The sequence below is a fragment of the Equus caballus genome, chromosome 21 (assembly GCF_041296265.1).
Source record: "Equus caballus isolate H_3958 breed thoroughbred chromosome 21, TB-T2T, whole genome shotgun sequence".
In the NCBI taxonomy this organism is placed as follows: Eukaryota; Metazoa; Chordata; class Mammalia; order Perissodactyla; family Equidae; genus Equus; species Equus caballus.
This window is the reverse complement of record NC_091704.1, coordinates 58,137,548-58,162,405: the sequence shown is the minus strand read 5'-3', so window position 1 is coordinate 58,162,405 and position 24,858 is coordinate 58,137,548. Positions and strand designations below refer to the sequence as shown.

General features: G+C 40.1%; 1 long non-coding RNA gene across 3 annotated transcripts in view; it reads left to right on the top strand.

The window, feature by feature from the left end:
- The first annotated feature begins 12,984 nt into the window (after window positions 1-12,984).
- The window catches only part of LOC102150284 (uncharacterized), a 136,799-nt gene continuing 124,925 nt past the window's right edge, over window positions 12,985-24,858 (top strand). For 2 of the 3 annotated variants that reach the window (XR_011430398.1, XR_011430399.1), the window contains exons 1-3: window positions 12,985-13,170; window positions 18,134-18,287; window positions 24,264-24,363. This is a non-coding gene — a long non-coding RNA (uncharacterized lncRNA). Of the gene's footprint in view, window positions 13,171-18,133; window positions 18,288-24,263; window positions 24,390-24,858 lie in introns of those variants that run through there. The other variant, XR_011430397.1, reaches the window with a different exon arrangement.

The following is a 24,858-nucleotide window of genomic DNA, read 5'->3' as shown; positions in this document are numbered from 1 at the left end:
TATTTCAAATTCTGTATAGATTATGTCATGTTCACTACCCAAAGACTAATTATAATCCATCACCACACATGTGCCTAATCACCCCTTTTGCCCTCCCCCGTCCCCCCTTCTTCTCTGGTAACCACCATTCCAATCTCTGTTGCTGTGTGTTTGTTTCTTTTGTTTCCCTCTTCTATTTATGAGTGAGATCACACAATATTTGACTTCCTCCCTCTGACTTATTTCACTCAGCATAATACCCTCAAGGTCCATCCATGTTGTCACAAATGGCCAGATTTCATCATTTCGTATGACTGAGTAGTATTCCATTGTGTACGTATACCACATCTTCTTTACCCATTCGTCACTTGATGGGCACCTAGGTTGCTTGCACGTGTTGGCTATTGTGAACAATGCTTTGATGAACATAAGGGTAGCTGTATCTTTATGCATTTGTTTTTTCAGCTTCTTTGGATAAATACCCAGCAGTGGAATGGCTGGATCATATGGTAGATCTATTCTTAATTTTCTGAGGAAGCTCCATACAGTTTTCCTTAGTGGCTGCACCAGTTTGCATTCCCACCAGCAGTGTACGAGCATGTTCTGAGGTACTAGCTGTTAGGACTGCAACATATGACCTTTGGGGGCCATAATTCATCCCATAACAGTGTGCAATTCTACATTTTACTCACATATTGTCATTTTACTCATGGTTGTGAATGGCACAGCCTTTGTGATATGCAACCTAGAAACAGATCTGAAGACCCTAAGAAAACCTACTCACCTTCCACAATGAAATCGTCATTTAAAATGAACTGAAGCATCCCAGCCCTGCACTGTCATGTCAATTGAAACACAGGCAAGATACTTTTCGTCTGTACATGTTATTCAAGGTATAGCAATAACTAGGAAGAGTATCAAGTTAGAGGTAATTTTTAAGCATCTTATTTTTTTCTGATAAGAAGGTTATCTGCTTATTATTTAAAACGACTCAGTTGTTACAGGAATACATGCTATGGAAAGGAGAATCTCCTGTAATCTTGCCTGACAGTTCGTTGAAGGTCTGTAGATGCTGTAGAGATGAGGCAGCTCTGAAATGTTCATATCTGCTGACATTTCAGAACCCTGTGAGGTTTAACCATGGGGGTGTTATTGGGGTTGCTCTGACCACCTGTAAACTGTGATTAGTTTGGGCTTTGGCCATGATTTGTTGGCCCAGGTTGATGGATTTCTGAGTGCCCAGGATAAGCGCACCATCTCTACCCCTGCCGTGCGAGTAATGCCACACAAGCCTCTGAAAGGTTCTATTCTGTCTGTGGTGGGGGCGGGGGGGAGCAGCTCCGTGAGGCTTGATCTGATTGCTGCTGGCTCTCCTCCACCCCACAGCCTCTCTGCTCCTGATGGGGAGAATTTGATACCCTTCAAAATATAGAGTCTATTGATCTGTTTTCTAGGCAACAAATGTCAGCTAATGTGACTTCAGAAGGTTAAATATGGATTTGGACAGAATTATCAGCTGCCCACAGATGTTTTATAGGTGGTCTGAAATGAGACAGGAAGAAGGAAGCAGCTCAGGGGGCGGTTTCTGTGTGTACCTATGCATCTCTCCAGGCATAAGTTATGACCTTTGTGTTTTATCTGACTCTGCAGTACCCCGTGTCTTCATTAGACAATGTCATACCTGGAAAATTAGTAAAATGGGAGGAAATCAGAAAATGTCAAAGATAAGAAAATTGGGCCGGCCTGGTGGCGCAGCGGTTAAGTGCACACGTTCTGCTTCAGCGGCTCCGGGTTCGAGGGGTCGAATCCTGGGTGCAGACATGGCACTGCTTGGCAAGCCATGCTGTGGTAGGCGTCCCACATATAAAAAGTGGAGGAAGATTGGCATGTATGTTAGCTTAGGGCTAGTCTTCCACAAAAAAGAAAAAGAAAAAAGGAAAAAAGATAAGAAAATATTTTGTCTAACTTTTCTGAATTATACATGCATTAATCAGAAAGCCTGTTGTTCTGCCATTGTACCCAGAGGGTGGTGTATAGAGAATCAGAGAGAGAGAGGAAGAGAAAGTATGAACCCTTCGGTAGTCGGATGCAGAATTTAAACTTCTTGGGATAAAAACACCAAGAATTTGGCAATATGTTACTAAGTGACAGATTTAGAAAGTTCTTTGTCATTTGATCTGACTTTTTGTTCCTCCCTGCCTTTTATACAGCGTGGGCAGTAAAAATAGCTCTGTTGGTTTTCATTTTGAGCCTGGCTTTGCTCCTTTGTCTGTGTGGTGATGAGCTATATTATGCTTGAATTTACAGAAAATACCTCCGGGGAACACTTACAGTCAACTCTTGGAATATTTTCTTGATTTTCGTTTAATAAGATTTGTGTGGCTATGGACTGATATGTATTAAAGGGGATTTTTGCTGAACATTTCAGCCTCAGAAAACTTGAGTTTGAATCTTACCTGTAATATCCCCTAGTCATGTGACCAGTAATCATGTTACATCACCTTTCTCAGTTCACAATTTTTATATGTGTAAAGTGTTGATCATCACATGGCCTGACTTTTCACAGCATTGTTTAGAGTGTTAGAAGGATAATATAAGGGGTAGTGCTTTGCAAACTAAAAAGCTCACCAAAGGCTGGTTGTTAATATTGAATTATTTCTACATTTGTGAGAGTACTACCATTGAGAGAATATTTTTTGAGATAAAGTTCCAAAACCAAGTTTGGAGCTGTCCTTGGACAAAACAGACATGGAAATGAAGGGATGGTCTATTTCTTTGAATTACAACTATTAGCTCTAAGAGGGAGGGTAAATTTCGCTAAACAGGCACATGGATAAGTAACGACTAAGAGATGCGTCTTTGATTTTCAGGCTGTTGTAATTGATTTACGTCTATTTTACTGCCTGTGTAAAGTTTGTGTGCAGATGTGGTCTGAGCCCATAATTACATTATAAAAGCATGGCTGATATAGGTAATTAAGGTTATGAGACTGAAAGGTGATGCTATCCCAGAGGTACAGTTTTGTAGGATCAGGTTTCCATTGCGGATGTTCATTCCCAGAATTAAATTAAGCACAGCACCCAGCCCTTACGAGCCCTGCTATTAAAGCAGTATGGGGCTACTCGGTTTAGGAAAGTTTCTCTTCTGCTGGCTTTCTCTTTGGGGTGCAAAGTCAAAGATGAAACACTGCAAGTCCGGTTGGACATCCCTAACAGCATATGATGTGCCACCTGATACAGGCGGTAGAAAGTTCCGCTTTCTCTCTGAGGCACTCTGATTTATTTTAGAGGCTGGGGTAGGAACAATGTTCTTTCACGTTCTGTCCAGTTCTGAGGGTGTTGTGGATTATCAACAATCACTAAACTCTCCCTGACAGTGTGAATAGATTCCACCAGCTGTTTGCTCCCTGAATGAATATTCAGCTTTTGCCAGATCCAGGGGAACACAGCTCTATAAAAATCAGGCCAGTGAGTAAGCATATTTATTTTGTAGGTAAGTGGCATTAATTGCAGATGCAGTAAGTAGAACTAAATCAAGAAGTCATGTGTTTTTTTTTTTCCTAGTGGATGCTAATTTATTTATCATTTTGGAATGTCTGAGAGTTCAAAAGTATTTTTTTTTGACTTATTTTGTTGAAGTCATAGTGGTTTATAACATGGTGTAATTTCAGGCGTACATTATTATTTATCAGTTTCTGTGTATACTGAATTGTGCTCACCACCAATACTCTAATTTTTATCCATCACCATATATATGTGCCCTTTTATCCCTTTTGCTCACGTCCCAACCCCCTTCCCCTCTGGTAACTACTAAACCGTACTCTTTATCTATGTGTGTGTTTATCTTCTACATAAGAGTGAAATCCTGCAGTGTTTGTCTTTGTCTGGCTTATTTCACTTAACATAATACCCTCAGGGTCCACCCATGTTGTTGCAAATGGGACAATTTTGTCTTTTTTATGGCTGAGTAGTATTCCGTTGTATGTATATACCATATCTTCTTTAACCATTCATTAGCTGATGAGCACTTGGGTTGCTTCCATGTCTTGGCTATTGTGAATAATGCTGTGATGAACATAGGGATGCATAAATCTCTTTGAATTGTTCAAGTTCCAAAGGTATTTTTGAATAAAGCGCTTTGTAGTTACAACCCAGCTCCACCACTTACTAGCTGTGACAGTTTCGAAGGGTGGCCTAGTCTCTCTGAACTGAGTTTCCTCATGTACAAAGTGAGAGCAGGGCTGTTGTTAGATTTCCATCAATTATTACATTTCCAGTACCTTAAAGTGTGTTGGAGCATCATCAAAACTCACTAAATGGGAGATGTTATTTACAAACTTCAGGAAAATAATTGAAGTAAGGAAATCTCCCCATACCCCGAGGTCCTTGTAAAGCCAGAATGAAAACGGTGTGTTCAAAGTCTTCCATTTGGCATTTGTTAGGCATTTGGCACAATTATTGTTATGTTGATAGAATTGCTGGAACAAAGAGTATTATGCCAGGTGAACCTTGGCTTCATTGTCACTGCATCACAGCCTTCACTTTTATTTAAAGAGAGATAATGAAATGCAACAATGAAAAATAATACTGATCTGTAATAATTAGCCTTGAAATTTTACATATGTTGAGAAAGATACTCAATCCTCCTTAGCCAATTCATTTTAACACACAGCCTCTGCCTTTGCTTTCCTGTTATGTAAACTATCAATGTATATATATATATATATACACTACATATATATAAAACACCTGGCAGATAACTATGGCCCAGGGGGCTCTCCCTGAACAGACAGGCCATTGCTGGAGGTACTCTACTCCCTTCTATCTGAGCACCTGTTTCTTTTATTTTCCCTTCCCACTCCCCCTTTCACAGATTCCTTGTACCATACTCTTTATTTTCTTTAATATTTTCCTTCTCTCTGTTGTGTCTGAAATTTGCCAAAAGAAGCTGTATCCTCTGTCAGGTTTCCCCTCCCAATTCAGTGACAGAAATAAAGAGAATTAGTGACCCCTTAGGGGAGTATGCTTTACTAAATAAAGGAAGGATAGCATAACTTGGCTTTCCTAAATGTTAGAGTCACTGCGTACGTGTTTTGTTTGAATTAATTGTGGTTTCCAGTAATGGCTGAGATTAGAGTTCTTTTGCAAATAGAACTAATTTATTTTTGTAAATTTTCCTGACGGAATATTAATATAGCAAGTGGTACCCTGACGTAAGCAAAGGATTCCAGAAAAAGGAAGTAGCAATGGGTTATGTTTCTGTTGCTCTGGTTATGCATTATTTCACTGCCTTTTGGGAAATGATTGGAGATGTCAACAGGCATAAGTATGGCAAAGCAAAGGAGGGAATAACTATGCTTCAAAACAATGAAGCTGACAGAAGAGCCCATGCATAGGTTAGTACTTCTGAGTGTGCAAACATCGTTCTGAGTGAGGGACAGAATGGACTGCATTTGGCTGAGCTCTCATAGTACAGAGCAGTGGGTTTGGTGCCCTAGGAATATGTTGTATGAGTAGGTACAAAATGAGTGGAAAGAAAAGAAAACAGTTGCCAAAGAACTAAGACTGGGACAAAGACTAGGACTCAACCAGTCATGAAAACAGATTGACTTCTTTTCCAAGTTTGTTTTAGTAGTGAATAAAACCACAGTGACTTCTTAGAGATTGCAAGGGAACCTTCTTGTCATGACCAATTGTCCTTCTTCTCAGCTCGCAGTAATGTGATTGTATACTCCATTCTCTAGGTGGACTGGCAGCCTATCCCTCCTATGCTATTTCTTCAAGTTGTCCAGCTGCAAAACTATATTTTCCCTACTCTTTCTTCTTTGTTCAAAGGGTGTTTATGTGGCCTTGGTGACTTCACTCTTTGAGGCTGAAGTCAGTTTCTCCTACATTGGCCTCAAGCTTCAACTGGCATTTTTGCCTGGTACAGAACCTAAGACTTCCATTCCAGATAAATTCTCCAATTGTAATATTTCTGTTTCCCATGACTTTTAAAAAGAGACAGGAATTTATCAAGTTGTCAGGAAACTCAGTCATCTTTGTGTTGTTCTCATCCTTTGTGATGCACTTTTTAGAACTGGGACATGGTGGTTATCTATACCCCACCTCTTGCTTCAAGGCCGCCCCTAGGGTGTGTGGGACCTTGGGTAAATATTGTTTTTTGTGGTTCCCCCATTTATGTAATCAATGCCTTTTAAAAATACTTCACAAAATTTGTGCACACATAGGCAGCATAGTGATTTATCAGTAAAAGATTTAGAATGGTAGGTAGAGAAGAAGTACCAATGTTATTTGTTTATTGTCCAATCAAAGCACTTGGTGATTCTTCAAAATATCCAGACGTCATCTTTTTCAGCTTAAATCCAGGAATAATCTCTTCATATTCTTTATTGTCAAATGTGCAGTTACTGGGTAATTTCATATCTCCCACTGTGAGGAAAAGGTAACATGGTTATTATTCAAGTCCCATAGCGTGTCAGAACATGTCTGGGTTGAAACAATATAGCTCTTCTTGATGTAAGTGCCCTAATTCCATTTGTTTCATGCTGCTACATCATTATTCACGATGCTGCACCATCCGTCTACTGCCTGTGAGAACTGGCTTCCGATAGCTCTTTCAAAGATTGTTCCTGTGCTTCTTTGAAGATGACCACAAGTGCACACCGTATGCAGGAAAATGTGAACAATAATTTATTTTATGGTCATGTTAAATTTATCATTTGGAGTTTTATGGCATAAATATAGAACAACACATTATCCAACTATGTCTTCTCTTGAACTCTTTAGGCTATAATCACAGCATTTCTAAAATGTGATTTCTTTCCGTGTTGATTGCACCCCTGGTTTCTACCCACCACCACCAGTGGGGTGGATAGGGGAGGGGCCTGTAAGGAGAGCAAGAAGAGTGATTCTATTTATGCAAGGAATCCCTGACCCTCATCTGGCTCAGCTTAACCCAGGAGAGCACAAAGTCACCACATCAATTGGAGGTGAGAGGACACGGATTAGAAGGGTCCATTGACCTTGTAAAGCAACAGTGTAGAAAGCCTTTGGAGAAGATAGGTGGCGTCACCCCCAAGGACTGTATTACGTGTGATGCAGAGCCTGCAGAGGGGTGAGATGACTGCCCTGGGTGCCAGCAGCAGGGGCGGTGTACAGGGTAAGTGACACCTGATACTTTGGGTGCTATAGGCCAGAGGCAGCACCACAGTGGGAGCATGAAGGGAGATCGAAGATGCAGGAGACCACACATGTAGCTCGAACTCAAGGGTCAACTGAGGACTATTGGGAGTCCAGAACTCGTCATGTGTTCAAGTGAGCGAGAATCACTCAAAATCAGAACGTCAGCACCATTCTAGTAGCCCAATGTCACAGCATCCCATGAAAGCAATACTGTGTCTGTCAGCAGGATTGATAAACTGGCCAGGCTGCTTTCCTGGAACTGGAACCCAGCCTTAGGGCCTCAGGATAACCCCACAGGCGCAAGTTTTGGAGCTCTTCAGGGCATCAATTCCATCCCATGCACAACGTAGAGGGTTGGAGAGAACTCTGAAGGGTAGAAACAGAGACTGAATACATGCCAGCTCAACACAGACTCAGGGAACCTGCCCACACAACACTACCAGCTCCAGTCAGGCCCAGGCACCAGAGGCGTGGTGGTAGAGAATCTTAGAACATTTCAGAGAAGGCACGTGGAAGTTTGGGGCCCCTGGAGCATGGGAACCCAGGAAGGAGCCCAGCACCTGGGTCTAAAGTCAGCATTGCCATCTTTTAGCTTCCTGTGACAAAAAGGAGTGAAACAAATAAAACAGAGAGTAGATATGGGAGAAACTGGGTAAAGTGTGAACTGTTTTTACAAGTTTGAATCCCGAGAAGGGATGTCGATAGATTGACCCCTATTCAAGGGACTGAAAAATATTTCACTAAAGAATTCAATAAATATATAAACAACAAAAATGACAAAAAGAGCTCCTACAATGAAGCTCCCCCAAGTCTGCAATGGTAGGAGAAAAATGCTATAAAGGACATTGTTAGGTCAACTGGTAAAATTAGAATGGCTGGTAGATGAGATAAAATTGTGTAAATGTAAATGTATGAAGTTGATAACTATACGGTTGTTATAGAAAAGAATATTCTTTTACTGAGGAAGTATACTCTGATGTATTTAGGGGTAAAGAACCACGTTCAGAAAAAATCTATCATCTCTCTCTCTCTCTTTCTCTCTCTCTCATCTGTCAACCATCTGTCTTAGTTTGGGCTGCTATAACCAATTACCATAGACTGGTTGGCTTAAACAACAAAGATTGATTTCTCACAGTTCTAGAGGCTGAAGTCTGAGATGAGGGTGCCAGCATGGTCAAGTTCTTGATGAGTTCTCTCTTCCTGGTTTACACACGGCCTTCTTCTTGCTGCGTCCTCACATGGCAGAAAGAGAGCTAGCTAGCTCTCTCATCTCTTCTTATAAAGGCACTAATCCCATTCATGGGGGCTCCACCCTAATGACCTAATTACCTCCCCAAAGTTCCACCTCTAAATACCATCACACTGGGATCAGGGTTTCACAATAAGAATTTTGGGGGAACACAAATATTCATTATCTCTCTATCTATATCATTATCATCCACACTCATCTATCTACCATGTATAGCAAATGACAAAGCAAATGGGATAAACTTCCTTTTTGTGGATGAGATAGAATATGTGTCTCAGTGTGCCTAGTCACTGCCAGCCACAGGAACACTGTATTTCTATAAATGAGTCCCCAGACAAACATGCTCAGAAAAAGAAACACACAGGAAGATCTTGGAGATGGTCTTGGCTGGAGTCTAGCGCTAGCCCGTGACCATGACCCAGGGTGTCTTTCCACAAAGACCTGAGCTCCTTGTGCGCAGCCATTCAGCCTTGTGAGCACTGCTGTGGCTGACCACACCCTCTTCTAGGAGCCTTTTGTAGAGAAGTTCTACAGTTCTGTCTTGTGACACTTTCCTCTTGGGTCACTGGCCATAACTTTCTCCCGGATGGGGTAAACTTCTAACAACAGCAGAATCTGTGAAGATTAAATGGATGAGCTTTGTAGTATTTTTATTTTCTGCAACTTTTTATAACTTTGAAATTGTTTTCAAACGTAAAGTTAAAAAAGTAACTACAATATAATGTATCAATCCTGGCAAAATTAGTTATAAAAACGTTTTCTTTCCTTTCCACATCTTCTTTCTTTTTTTCTTCTTCCTCCTCCACTCTCCTCCTTCCCCACCCCCACCTCCTTCCCTTGCCGTCCTTTCCTCTTTCTTTTTCTTCCTTTCTCTCTCTCTAGGCTTACCAGCATTTTCTACAAATTAAAATAATGTAAGATTAAAGAATTAAAGGAAAATATTGGCTAGATTTCCTTGGGAGAAATGACAACAGAGATGCAAGGTGAAGTGATGTGATCCAGAACTTGTCTTGGGCATTTGTAACTGATGAGAAAATTGTGTTGAGAGCTTGAATAAAATAATCATGATAATGGCTACATTTTTTTTTTAAATCTGAGGGGAAATCCCTGCTTTATTTTGATTTAAAAATGACCATATTTGTAAGCCAAGAGTTGTCAGGAGCATCGCAACATGTTGTAGTGGTTAATAATATGGGCTCTGGGGAAAGACAGCTTGGATAGAAACCCAAGCTTTTCCATTTGCCACTTGGATGATCTTGGGAAAATTGCTTCACTTTTTTGTGCCGTTTTCCCCTCATCTGTAAATGGGACTAATAACAGAAACTGTTGCAATACCTTTGGTTGCAAGGGACAGAAATTGTGACTTCTAGTGGCTTAAACACAGAGAAGTTGGAAGAGCTGGCGCTGCCGATCAATAGTGTCAGAGAAGTGAGATTCTTTCTATCTTTTGTCTCTGTCACACTTTGTCTCTGGTTCCACTTTCTACATAGGAAGAAGGGGAAAGAGCTCTGGGGAAATTTCAGCTGAGTCTGCCCTTTTCTCACAAAATCACACGTTTCCTCAAGTTCCGGTAAGCGGAATTTCACTTATGTTAAATGGGCCTGAATTGCGTCTCATGGCCACCCTTGCTTGAATTTGGGAAGAAAAGGGGACTATAGATATAGGTTGAATCAGACAACCAAGAGTGTCTATTCCAGGGTTGTTTTGAATATGAAATGAGCTAATAGCTATAAAGTTCTTAGATAAATCCATAATAAGTGCTTATATGTTAACTATTATCCTCATTTTTGGTAATATTAGAAGAAGTTGTACTATTTTTACCTGTATATTGCAAGATGTCATTAGTTTTGGAAGCAATTTTGAAAAACCTGTGAAAATAGTAAAAAAAAAAGGAAGAAATAGACACTTTACTCCCTAGTTCCACTCTGCGATGATCTCTTTTTAGGCCAGGTGGGACTGGGGGACACGCTACTGTTGAAATGGACTTTGCAGATTTCAAAAGGAACAATGGGATCCCGGAGTAGCAGATACCAGGTGGCAGCACTTATTTGCTTATTTTTATCACAATAATATATGCTGGATGGTTAGCTTTCCCCTTATTATTTTCCATGCTGATGGGCTGTGTTTATTTTGTTGGGATTGGTTGAATGGAGCACAAAACTCTTTGCCTTGTTAGTTTCAATGGGTAATGTTGTCACTCTCGCCCATCTAGAAGTGGAGATGGTTTGCTTGCCCAGTGGAGCTCCACATGCACAACTACAACCAAATTTGATTGGTGGATCTTTTCCAGGTTGCTAGCTTGGTACTTTTCAAAATGCGCTGAGTGGCTGTTTGGAAATTGTCTCTGCTGACTCCACTGGGCTCAGTTTCAAATCTCTCCTAATCCACCACTGAACGTTTATTAAAGTGGGAGAGAGGTTGAATCAGTCTTTGGACATGTTATTAAAATAAAGTTGGAGCAGTGAAAAAGATCGAAAGAGAGCAACAAAGGAACACTCCATCTCCCCTCCAACCCCTATTCAGTCTCTTTAAAATTATTTTTTTGAGAAACGTCAGTCTTAGTAGTTTATTTTTCAGTAGGCTTTAATTTTGTTTGATTTTATTTTTTTTCAAGGCAGCTATAAGAAAAGACTCTCATTCACCGATCCCTCCCCCCTTTTTTTCTTTTATGATTTGAAGTTGAGGTTGAAGAGGTCGAATGCCCGTGAGGATTTAAACGATTAAGTAAGCAATGAAATGCCAAACTTTCAGGATTCTAAAAAAGTATGAGGGCTCAAACAGTAATTACGAAGCACCCTGATGGTTATTACTGCTTTCCCCCTGGGCTCCTCTGCCACCCACTCACGCTCCCTGTGTCTAGGACACCCTGAGTCTACAGTGACTTGTGCTGAACTGCAAAGGAACCACCATGTACCTTTTCACAAATGTCCACTCATCCTCAAAGTAACAGATCAAGGAAGAGATGGCTGCTTGATATACAAGTCAACTTCAGTCCCCAGCCAGCCTTTATTTTGAAATGTCCCTGTTTTTCTGCTGCAGTTGTCACCAGTTCTGCTGGTTATTCATTCACCAAATGTTGAGCAAATTACTTTCTGTTAGACCCAGAGGATATGCTGGTGACCGTTTCAAAATCCCTGGCCCCTAAGAAGTTGCATTCTGCCAAATAATTTATTTCATAAGAGGAAGCTGTAAAAATTTTAGTCACTAAATTAAAAGAGAGAATCTGAATTATTATCATGTGCTTTATTCGTGTTTTTGTCAGTTCTTGTTTCTTCATTAACTTCTTAATTGGGAAAAAATGGTCATTACACAAACCTATTCTCAAATTTAGCCATGGATATTTGATTTCTCATCTCTGTCTCTCTATTTGTCTATTTATATCAATATTTATCTATCTATATATTTATATAGATATATGTTATCTATATCTATCTATTTATATAGATATGTTATCTGTATCTATATATTTAAATAGATATGTATTATCTGTATCTATCTATAGATATATGTTGTCTATATATATTTATATAGATATATATTATCTATGTCTATCTATATATATAGATCTGTTATCAATATCTACCTATATAGATATATATTATCTGTATCTATCTATATGTAGATATATGTTATCTCTATATATAGATATGCATTATTTCTTTTGGATGAGCTCTATTGCTCATTTATGAGAAGCTGCTAACTAAACCAATGATTTTACTAATCATAATTTTAAATTACATAGCACAATACTTTTTACAGTGCTTTTGTAATACATTATCTCATGTGATCCTTATAGGGAAGAATGATTATCTTCAAATGAGAAAATAGTGGCTGAGAGCAGACACTTGTTTAAGATCAGACAGCTAGTTAGTTGTTTAAGTTAATAGTCATCTGTGTAAGATCAGAAAGCTAGTTGGTGATGACATTGAAGTATGAAGAAAATGTTTAACTGTCTTTATATTCTACTCATTTGTTCTATAAATCACTATTGAGTCCTCCTGTGTACTAGCCATTATTTTTGATGCTGAGATTCAGCAGTGAGCAGAAGAGAGAAAACCTCGTCACTTCATAGGGCTTACATTGTGGTGAGACAAAAGTGAAATCATATTATATAGAATATAAGAAGGTGTAGGGAAAAGCAAAATGGGATTGGGGATAAGAAGTCTTGGGGAGTCACAGTTTATAAGTTTGGATAAGATGGGCAGACAGTGTTCACCAGAAGGTGACATTTGGGCAGAGATTTAAAGGAGATGAAGGAACAAGTCACGATGGTATCAGGGGGAATAGCAGGAAAACTAAAATGTGCAAAGGCACTGAGGCAAGAGGGAGTGATTGGAACAGAGCGGAGAAGGGGTCCTGTGGGAGATGAGATCTGAGATGTCAGGCAATAGGATGGAAGGGGTCAGGTGAAGGTGTGGGCTCACCAGATGGTGGATGACCCTGGAGGCTATCACGAGGACTATGGCTCTTTCTCTGTGAGACATGGAAGTCCATTGGGCGGTTTGAGCAGAGGAGTGAACATGCTCTATTATCTGGCTTATTTAAAACAGGATCATTCTGGTAGGTGTCTTGAGATAAAACAGTAGGAGAGCACAGGGAGTCCTAGTTGTAAGGGTTTGTGAACTGGGCCTGTGCCCAACGAGCCGCGGACTTCCGGTCTCAAGTTCTGTGTTCCAGTAGGAGCTCTTCCTTCTAACTGCTGGAGGGTCTTGGGACAATGACTGAACGTTTTACTAGAAAGGGAAACAGAACTGAACGGTTAGTATATGTCTGAGCCAACTTCCTCTTCCTCCGCATGATGTGTAGCCTGCTGGGATCCCTACATGTGGTTTTCTTTTCTTTTCCCAAAGCCAGAGTGTGTGCCTCTGCTCACCCCACCTCCGTCCTCATAGTGTCTTTGCTATCAGCTCTGACTTGCCTTCCTGACCTTCCTTGGAACATGCGGAAGACGAGAGACAACGGACAATGGCCTTGCTAGACCCTGAGAGGTTCTGGAGGTCTAGGTTGCAACCCATAATCTATGTCTTTCATTAAAGCAGTCAAAACTGACTGTAGAGATATTGTAAAAATTAGGGGGAAAAAGCAACTGGAACAAACAGCTTGACTACTGAACTATTTACTGTTATAGAATTTGTGCTACACACCAGAAGACAGACCACTGTGTCTACAGTTTGGGGATTGGGGTACGCTGTGTGCATACACGCAGCTCTGTTTTGGTTTCATTTCACTTTAGTTACTTGATTTGGTGTCTGCAAAACCCCGTGTGCACATTTTTATGAGCCTTGGGACAATTTACTGCCAAGCTTGCTTGAACTCTAAAATATGCTTCCAGTTTCAGAAAACCACAAATTATTTACCAAATAGGCAAGGAAATAGAGGTCAGTGAACTCATTTCTTACATAATTTTAAAGTTCCTTTCTGAGTACTGACATCTCCCAGCAGCCAGAGTGATGTGTTCTGTAGGCAGATTAATAACGGGGAGGAAAGCATGGGGAGTGATGAACGCTGCTCACTGCTATGCGGCTCTATAGACTTGCTTTTGATGCTAAACGCCTAGAATCAAAGGTAGATTGGTGGAAGGTACATATGACATAATCCTGCCTTTCCGGTTTTGTTGTGTTTACAGAGACGTAAGCAGGAAGTGCTGGAAAAACTCTTATCTTGTGGAAAGTAAATTATTTAAGATACGAAAAATAAGTATTAAGCCAAAACAACAGAATGGGCAGTCATTAAAAAGAAATTAGAGAGCAGGAGAGAAAGGAAATCTTTCAAACATCAACTGGTGTCAGTTTCTTCCAAGATATTTTAAAGGTGACTACATATAACTAGCAAATACTTACATTCAGCAGAAAAAAGAGAGTGATGGTGAAAAAGTGACTATAAAATATAAAGGGAATAAAGGGACCAGTCCGGTGACACAGCAGTTAAGTTTGCTCGTTCTGCTTTGGTAGCCCAGGGTTTGCTGGTTTGTATCCTGGGTGCAGACCTATGCACCGCTTATCAAGCCAAACTGTGGCAGGCATCCCAAATATAAAATAGAGAAAGATGGCACGGATGTTAGCTCAGGGCCAATCTTCCTCAGCAAAAAGAGGAGGATTGGTGGCAGATGTTAGCTCAGGGCTAATCTTCCTCAAAAAAAAAAAATAAATAAATAAAAATAAAGGGAATAAATAGTAACCTTAGACTGAATGTAAAGGATACAGAAAGAAGGAAAGATGACTCCTGTGTGTCCAGCTTGGGAAGATAATGACTCAATTGAGTGAAGTGGGACGATATCTATAGTTGGCTTGAATGTTAGGAATTTCATAATGGCAAATGTCTTGTTGTGTAGATCTACTTATGATAGCTGGGCACATGGGTCTGTCTGAAGGCCCTAGGACATAATGTCACCTTGTTAGATATTGAGAACCTTTCTCTTCCAAATTTTCTTTTCTTTTACCTCTCAGGGGACGGGGGAATGAGAGGTACTGGGTGCTGATGGACCCTTTACCTTGGAGAGTCCCATGTTATGGAGGAAATAGCTGGTAGAGTCAGAGCGGAGACTTCAGGGGGCCTCCAAGTTGTGAACTGAGCCCTTGGAGCCCAGACACACCAGATGTTTTTATGACATCAGCAGGATTTAATTTAATCAAGGGATAGGGCCCAGAAGGAAATTTGGTGACTGATATAGGGGGGCAGAATCCCAACTGAGCTTGGTTAGAATTTCAGATGCAGAGAAAAGAGTGCTCCAGAAAGAATAAAGAGTGCATGGCTCCAAGAATATTATGAGTTTTTAAATTCCTTCATGTTATGATTTTAATTATCCCTGTTTCCCAAAGTGATTAGCAAAAACAATTTAGGAGGAAATGGATGTGTGTGCTGGAAGGGAAGAGAAAAGTCGAGGGACTATATCCTATTTCACAGCCAGGCTTATGGCTGGAAGGGGATGGTGTAATTTGAGGAAGGGAGAGGGGTTGGCAGTTTCTGAGACGAGAAAGGAGAGTAGAGCAGGCTTGGTCTGTGAAAAAGGGACTCAGAGAGAACCCAGGTTGATTCCACTGGGATCTGCGACACTCCGGAGAAAATGCAGAAGCCGACAGCTAGAATGAATGTTTATCTCTAACTAAAAGGAAAAAAGAGTTAGTGGACCTGAACATAGTGTACTGTCTGAAATGATTTACATTATGGAAGTTCAGCTTGTAAATGAGTTCATTTTCATATCCGTGTATGTATCTATGTAAAGTTCATTTCACATCCATGATGATTTCTGTAAAAAGTTTGGAATAATGCCTCACACCTATTAAAGGCTCAATAATTGTTGTAATTAAAGGCTCAGTAAATGTTGACTCTTTACCTCTAAGTCCATCCACAATTTATGCCTGATTCTCTACTATTCTATCATGAACAACCTCAGCCAAGCTTTCTAAAGCTTTCTGTATATCTGTTTTTTTTTTTTCTTCTTCTTCTCCTAAGAGCCCCCCAGTACCTAGTTGTATATTGTAGTTGTGGTCCTTCTGGTTGTGCTATGTGGGACGCTGCCTCAGCATGGCCTGATAAGCATATCCACACCCAGGATCCAGACTGGCGAAACCCCAGGCCGCCGAAGCATAGCAGGAAAACTTAACCACTCGGTCACGGGGCCAGCCCCTGTATATCTGTGTTTTCTAGAGTAAATACATGAAGAGTTAAGAATTCGTATTCTTACCTCTGCTTCTTTGATTACTTTCTCAATGTTCCGATTTATTCATATTAGTCAGGCATGGAGATTCTTCTTGAAATTGCTTTTATTTATCTTGATTATAGGACAAATTGGAACAAGTGAGTTCTATTATTTTTGAAAAGCAGCTAAAATCTTCAAACAATAAACACAATTTATGCATCTTCCACTTGGTCTTATTTTGAAGATATGGAAGTTAATTTTCCTTTTAAAATTAGCAGTATTAAAAAATAATTTGTCGTACATTCTATCTGAGTTTAACATAAGACCTGTAGCACGGTGGCCATCCAGCCTATCAGAAACAGGGAGAATCTTGTCCCCAGCAGTTTGATTATGATGTGCTTAGTTTTGGTTTTCTTTATATTTATCATCTTTGGGGTTAGTTGAGATTCTTGAATATGAGGGTTGCTTTCTTTAAGAACTTTGGAAAATTCTTGACTATGTTTTCTTTATATATTTATCCTGTCCTTTTTCCTTCCTTCCTTCCTTCCTTCCTTCCTTCCTTCCTTTCTTTTCCTCTCTGTCTCTTTCTCTCCCTTTCTCCTCCTCCTCCTCTTCCCGAATATTCTTATAATCCTACTAAAGAAAGAAAATCAGTAATTAAAAAATTTCCCACACAGAGGGGCTGGTCTGGTGGCGTAATGGTGAAGTTCATGCACTTCACTTCAGTGGCCTGGGGTTCACGGGTTTGGACACCAGGTATGGACCTACACACTGCTCATCAAGCCGTGCTGTGGTGGTGTCCCACATACAAAAATAGAGGAAGATTGGCATGGATGTTAACTCAGTGACAGTCTTTCTCAAGCAAAAACAGGAAGATTGGCACAGATGTTAGCTCCTCCTCCTCTTCATCATCATCATCATCTCCTCCTCCTCCTCCAGTTAACTCTAATAGCAAGGAATAGGGTTTTGCCCTATGACCTGCATGTGACTGATACATGTATTTTTTTGTTCTCTCAGTGCTTTAGTCAAATATTTTATACTGATCCTTCTTGGGATCATTTACCAAATCTTCTGTTGCACTATTAAACTTATCCAATGAGGTCTTAATTTCAGATACTTCATTTTTCAGTCTTAGAATGATTATTTTTTTACAGATTCCAATTCTTTGATAAAATTCCACATCCTTTCATCACTTTTGCCTATATTTTCTTCCGATTTCTTCAACATATTAATCATTGTATCAAAGCCCTTGAATGCTAACTACAATATCCATTTATTTTCCTTGTATCCACTGATATTGTTTGTTCCACTAGGTTAATGGTCACATTTTGCTGCCTCTTTTCATGTTAGTAATTTGTCATTGAAGCTCTGTATCATGCTACTTCTACCAGATGGGGCTCTGTTTTTCCTCTGTGGGGCAGAGAAGGTGAGGAGCTGATCACCTCCATCCACGGGGACTGATCTGGGTTAGGGATGGAGTTTTAGTAAGAGTCCCTTCACCTCCAGTTCTGCCTTATCCCCTTAGGCCTGTCTCTCCTGAAGTTTTGATTGAAAGCTCTGGAAGACTATGGAAGGTTAGGTCTGTTCTTTAGCATCCTGCCACACCTTCCTTTCAAATTAGATGGATGTCTTGTGGAGACCAGCCATGTTTCTGAGCCTGGCCTCTTTTCTCAAGTGAGAGTTTTTCTGTTAGTTACTATGCGATTATTGGGGATTTTAGCCTGTCTTACAGAAACTTCCTAAACTTGTGCTCAGCTCTAGAATTCAACAAAGGTACTACGGAAAAAACTGCCAACCATTTAGGGATATTTTAGTTTCTAAATGGTTGTGGTCCCTTGTACGAATGCCAAAAACTTTGTTTTTCTCTTTGTCCTCTTATGATTCTTCTGCATGGACCAGGTCTGATCTTCAGAGTGTGCTCAGAATCGGCAAATGTGCCAGGGAAGGAAACAGCCCATGAAAGACTCTTCACCTTCGTAAAGCTCTCTGCCCTCCAGAATTTTTGTTCATTTAATTCTTTTTGTTTCCATAATTCTCTGATCTCTTTAAATATGATTTTTGAAATCAATTTGTATTTTTCAGTTGGTCTACCAAGAATGTGTTCTTCTGCAACTGACTGCATTCCACCTGTAACCAGAAGTCCCTTTGGAGTCAACTTTTAAGAGTTTGGGGCAGTTATGTCCTTCCAACCTCAGAGCTTTAAGGAGATCTTCACCTATCTTTCCAGGAGCTTCAGGTAAGACTATCACAAAGCAAAGTGTGGATGTATGTGACGAAAAGAATTTAAATATTAAATTCATATGTCAAACGTTCAAATAAAATTATGTTCTCTGGCAATTTACACTTCTGTTATGTACAGTAATAATGACTGTGCTCCAGTAGCCAAATTTGTCACTCCATTTTTTTCAATATGGGAATTATTTGTTAAGGTGATTACTGTATGAAGAAATATTGCAATATTTGAAATTAAATCTTGCAAGTCATAATGGGACCTTAAAGGCATGGGGTGCACCCATGTGAAAGACTTGACTCTCCTTTTCTCTCTGTGTTGGGTAGAAGGAGAACACTGAGAGATGTTTGGCCGCTCACAGAGCCTACCCTGCAAACCTCAGTGCAAGAGGTGATGTTAATCTGGATGTGAACCCAGGAGAGTGTTGGATCTCAGAACATCCACTGAGTCAGTGGACTCATGTCTAAGGAAGTGACTGTCATTATCCTTAAGTGTGGGCTGTGTTTGTGACTTAAGTAGACTCATTTATGTCTCCTAAATACATATTCCTTTTGGGATTGAATTTGTAGAACCCTTCACTTTGGCTCATTCTGATTTTCTCTCTGGTTTTTCTACCATTGTGACGTCCTACCTCTGCTCTCGACATAACTTTCCCTGACCACTTGGTTGTACCTTGGCATTTCAAAACACTTGACAGACTTTATTTTACTGGATCCTTATAATGAGCTTCTGTGGCTAGGCGTGGCCTAGGTTCCACTTTATAGACAAGGAAACCACAGGTCAAGAAGTTAAGCACAATCCATAACAGCAGTGACAAGATTTAAAACCAGGTCACTTTTCTGCTTTTTTCCTACTATATCATTATAAGAATTGATCCTAGCTCTGAGATCATAGATGATACTAGAGTAAGAACACCTCTTTCCATCTGGTATATGGTTGAAAAGGGAAGATTCTGCACAAATCAATATGGAAGGCAGTTTTACCTTTTCCTATAACTTCCTTTCTGGGGCCCGACACTCACCAAGCTTAGATGATAGGAAGGGGACTTATAGAACTTAACTCAAAGCAGAGACAGTGGTGGAGATGCTCAGCATCATACAGCATGAGGTGAGCATCCTTGGGAGTGACAGGGCTAATGGTCCTGGAGCTGGCTTGACCTTGAATTGCACTAGTGAGATCCAAGTTTCTTCCTGCCTCTCCTTCAGTCTCAACTTCATTCATGGATTAGTACTTTTTCTCCCCCATGTAGATCCACTTAGAGGAAATTGGACAGAACAGAATAACCAGATGTTTAAGCTGAGGCCAGGAGAGGTGGGATGTGAGGGAGTGGGAGTTCCTAAGGGACATGCTCTGATAAACAGAGCAAGTCAATTACATGGGGGAACTGAGAAGTGAATGATGGACTTCCAAGCTCACTGAGATTGAGGATCAGTTGTATAAGGCAAAGCAAACTATTGGACCCAACGGTCTCATTTGATAATTTGATGGTTTAACAAAATGATACGAGCCAGCCCCGTGACCGAGAGGTTAAGTTCTCAAGCTCTGCTTTGGTGGCCCAGGGATTCGCTCGTTCAAATCAATGAGCGACATGGCGCCTCTCATCAAGCCATGCTGAGGCAGCATCCCACATGCCACAACTAGAAGGACCCACAACTAAAAATACACAACTATGTACCGGGGGCTTTGGGGAGAAAAAGGAAAAATAAAATCTTAAAAAAAAAGAGAAAAAAAGAAAATGGTAAAGCATCAACAATTTCATATGATTTGGCACAATATTTTGAAACTCCTTTTCTATTCTGAAATAATAATGTTTGACAATGTAAGCTTTATATGTGTATGTTTTAAAAATACAATGCTCTGACTCCAATATAATGGATAGTTCAATAAGTAAATGCTCATCCATGACTTCATCCTCACTTGAAGAAATAGTATGCTTGCAGCTCTGTGAAGCTTATCCTGGGCGCCATAGCTACAAATGCAGATGTCATTAGGGGTGTAGTATTGGTTACTTAACTAACTCTAGTTACAGCTGCCACTGGGCCAGCTCACGTGTTTCCAGGTCCGCCTTTCAATTTTTCCTGTTTCTGGCATCTGAGTTCTTTTCTTTCATGGGAGCTCAATTATGTATTTTAAATACATTTAGCTATGTTTTGAACATGTCTTTTAGCAAAGGATGTTCCTTATTGGAAAATCTTCCATGTTGCTAGAAACAGAGAACATGCAAGTTTGGGGTGAAGAAAAATAGATTTCATAAATGATGAAAGCTAAGCATGGAATGGCCTTCCCATAAGAAAGCATTTCAAAATGTATGCGTAGAAAGGCAGTAAGGGGATAAATGCAAATCAAGTTATTTTAAACCATTGTTTTCAGAGCCAAGGAAGAAATTATGAGAATAAAGTCCTTAAAAACATTATAAGTCCTTTGGTGGTGTTTTTAGTGGAAGTAATTTAGAGATGATTGGATATTGTTATTTTTAATTCTATCTTTTAGAACAAAAGTTTACCAAAATAGAGAGCTTTGCCATTTCTTTTTCCCACAACTTTAAAAAGTAAACTGTGAGCATTGGGTCAGCACAATCTTTCTTTTTTAGACTCCTTTGCTTGCAAATTCATCCACCATCAAATTACATTGTATTCCTTCCTTTTTTGCCTTCCTGTGGCACAGCCTTTTATAAATAAACCTAAAGCCTTGTCTTCCTCCTCTCTCTTGCTCTGAGTAAATAGTAAGAAATCAGTTGCCTGAGTCGAGTGATTTTATACAAGTGGATCTTGTTAGAGCATTTCCTTACACCTGGGATATCAGGAGATTTATTTGTAACCTTCTTTGCCAAAAGAACAGTAGTGGTATTTACTGTCTACAGTGTGTTGTAGTTTCAAAGATTTTGTTTGACTCTTGCCAAAGTGACTGAATTAAGAAGTGCTTAATTGACTGATTTAAAAAAAAAACAACTCATTTAAATCAGTCAGCTGTTTGGCCTATACCAGCCCATATTTTCATACGATTGTATATTTTGATTTTTTTGTTCTATTTCTCGGCAATGTGTAGACCCAGCTATTTTTGCTAATTACATAGTCCTTCGAAGTCCAGTTTGTTTATTTGTGAAAACGGATAAAAATCTATCATGCCTCCTTTCCAAGAGAGCGCTGTATGTAAATGGAGGATGCTTCGAAACCACTTGAGGGGTGGGGCTGAGATCCCAAAGAAACAGGCTAAAGTGCCTCTAAGGATCCTATGACTTCTAGGGCTGCTGAGAAGGACACACAACTTTGGGGCTAGAGCTGAGGTGCCCACGACAATGGCCACGCACTTGAGCATCCTGCCAGTCATCTCCATTCTCTGCCTCCCTCCCACCTCTCCCTGTTCCTACCCCATTTGGTTTTCAGCCTTTTCTCTAAATATATGTTGAAGATATCTTTATTCAGCTATCCAGGTTGCTCATATATCTTGGTTTGGGCCTGTCTGGTTGAAGGAGTAATGAGGAAACACATTGCTGTGGTGATTTCTGTCATTCATTTCTCCATGTATTTTGGTGTTAATTGATTTTTTTTGATGCACTGCAAAATAATTTGGAACTCACCCTCTCCCCTCACCCATCCCCTTCCTCTTCTTTCAGACCGCCACCAAGAATTAGTTGAAGATATGTTTTGACAATGCTGAGGACAGTAATTTGTAGTGTGTCATGGATATAGGGTTGACCTCTTTGGGAGGCTGGGAGATGCATTTGGAAGGGTAGGGAAGTAAGACTCCTCCATCTCCCCAGTCTGGAGAAATTATGCTGCAGCCACATATCCTGAATGAGAAGGAAGTGTTGGTGTTTCCATCATCGTTGAGCTTTGATTACTAATGTAGCTATCTTTGAGGAATTCTGCTCTTAACAATAAAACTAGAATCTCCCTCCTCCCTCCTGTGTTACACAGCCTCTGTTTGCAATTTATTCTGGCATCTTTGAATTACAAACACCCTTTGACTTTCTCTTCCACATATTCATTTATTTCTGCTGCTTCTCTTTACACTTTCTGCTGGAGAAGTGCTGAGCCTCTTGGTGGGGCGCCTCTCTCAGCCAATGACCATCCAGCAGAGAATGGAGTCAGTTGTAACCCAGAAACCAGGAAGAGGTTATTTGTAAGTTATTGTATTTTTCAAAAAGTGACTGCAATTAGTTTTGGTGTTAGGCAGCAAAAAACCCCCAAAATGTTCTTTTTGATTTAACATCATTTGCATAATACAGATGTTCATCTACTGGAAGAAAACTTTAAGAGTGTGTGTGCGTGTGTGTGTGTGTTGCTCCATGCATATTTCTTGAGTATCTTCTATGTGCCAGGTATGACGCTAGTAGACATATAGTTGAGAATAAAACAACCATGGTCTCTACCCTTAACCGATTTACAATCTAGGACAAAACAGACTTCCTATGTTCAAATCCGCAATGACATAATTATGATAATTATTGTATTTGAAGAAAGTACATAGAATTCAGAAAATGGTTTAATAGGGGAGCTTCTTCGAGCTTAGACATTGGGATGATGTTTCCTATGAAAGTGACACTTAACATGAGGCCTGAAGGATGAGTAGGAACAAAGCAGATGAAATATGGAGCTAGGAGCTAGGGGTAGAAAAGAGAGAGGGAAGCGGTGTTGATTGTACTGATGGAGAGGTGTGGGGTACTGGGGAAGCTGATGGATGTAGAGAAAGTGGCAGTGTCATTGGACTGCAGGTCTTGAGGCAGGCAGAAGTGTTGCAATGAAGGGACTACAATAAGGCAACTGAAAAGAGAAAAGATTAAAGGTGGTGTGTGGACACGTGCATGTGTGTATATGTGTGTACCTGAATGTGTCATAGTGGAATTATTTGGAATGCAGTTTCTAATGATGACCAAATTCATAGTGTGACTGTGGAAGCTGGTACTGGAGGTGGAGTGATAGAAAGGATCACTGGATATCAAGTTAGGACACTGCCCGCCAAGGTGATCATGCATCCGTATGATGCTGAATTTGCCTAGCATTATGGCAGGCTTGAGTTGAAAGGAAGACTGTGAATCATTGTTCAATTTTAAATGAGTGACCGGATGGTGAAGTGATGACTACAGGGAGAAAATGTTCTTATGACCAGCTGCTCAGAGGAGAAGCTTACAAAAGAGAGAGCAACTATTGGTCCGGAAATGGCATTGAGTACCACTTCCAACCCTAAGATATTTGGGGTTTGAAAGAAAACACAGTCCCAAGTCCCCACTCGAGAGCAGAAACAGGATCTGAAGGGGAAAGTGGGTTTCAGTGAAGTCAAGGAACTGGGGGTGTGTGTGTGTGTGTGTGTGTGTGTGTGTGTGTGTGTGATAACTTTGGTATAATTACGGCTTAGAATCGTGTAGAGTAAGGTAAGAAGACACCTCTTTAAAACTCATCCTCTCATCCCTTCATCCAAACTTTGAATTTCTTCTGTAACACTCCTTCCAAATCAGTCAAGTGCCTGCTTAAAAACTTCCGGCAATAGACAGATCACTATTTTCTAATGCAGGGAATTTCACTTTTGGTGGCTCTTTCTAGTGAAAAAAATGGTTCTATATATGGCAGACCTTCTAATAACTGTAGCAGTTTCTAAGTAAATGTGCAGAAAAAAGTGCTCAGAGGTGGGTGATGAGGGTGGCCAGACTGAAAGGTTATTTTATTTAAATTTTTCAGAATTTGTTTACGTAATACTTACGCGATTTAAAATATAGACATCAAATTTATGTTTCTCAAAATTGCATCAAAACCTGAAAAATTAATTTGAAAACAGTTTATGGTGTGTGTTATGGACTGAATTGTGTTCCCTTGAAATTCATGGGTTGAAGCCCTAATCCACAATATGACCGCATTTAGAGACAAGGACTTTAGGAGGCAATTAGGGTTAAATGAGGCTTAAAGGTGGGGCCCTAATCCTATAAGATTAGTAGACCAGAGCGCTCACTCTCAATCTCTCTCTCCCCTCCCTGCCCGATGTCTGAAGGCAAAGCAAGAAGGTAGCCATCTGCAAGCCAGGAAGAGGGCTCTTACCAGAAACCAAATCAGCCGTCACCTTAATCTTCGGTTTCCCAGCTTCCAGAACTGTAAGAAATAAACTTCTGTTGTTTAAGCTACCTAGTCTATGGTATTTTGTCATGGCATCCTGAGCAGACTAAAACAGTTTGGTTGGAATTATAAATATAGCTCATTTTCTGAATAAGTTTTCTGATAATTACCAATTCTATTTGTGCTGCTTCTTTTTTTCTCATTTGAACTGTAAACATTTTACAGTTTACACTTGACAGAAGGAATTTAGTGCTCAAGAAGCAAATTGAGTAAAATGATTTATAGATCAAGTTAATTTTAAAAATACAAATTTTTAAAATTATCTTTTGGATGAGGTCTTGACTTATCCGTATGCCGAAAATATGATTGGCGTTTTTCTTGCCTTAGAGTAAGCTTTGTGGTCCAGGGCAGAGTGGAATGCTGACTGTGTAGACACTGCCATAGCGAAGGCTAATTCTGTATGGGGCAGTTACTAAAAGCTCTCCCTGAAATGGTCTCCCGAGCCATTGTCCCATTGGGTAGCAAATGCACCG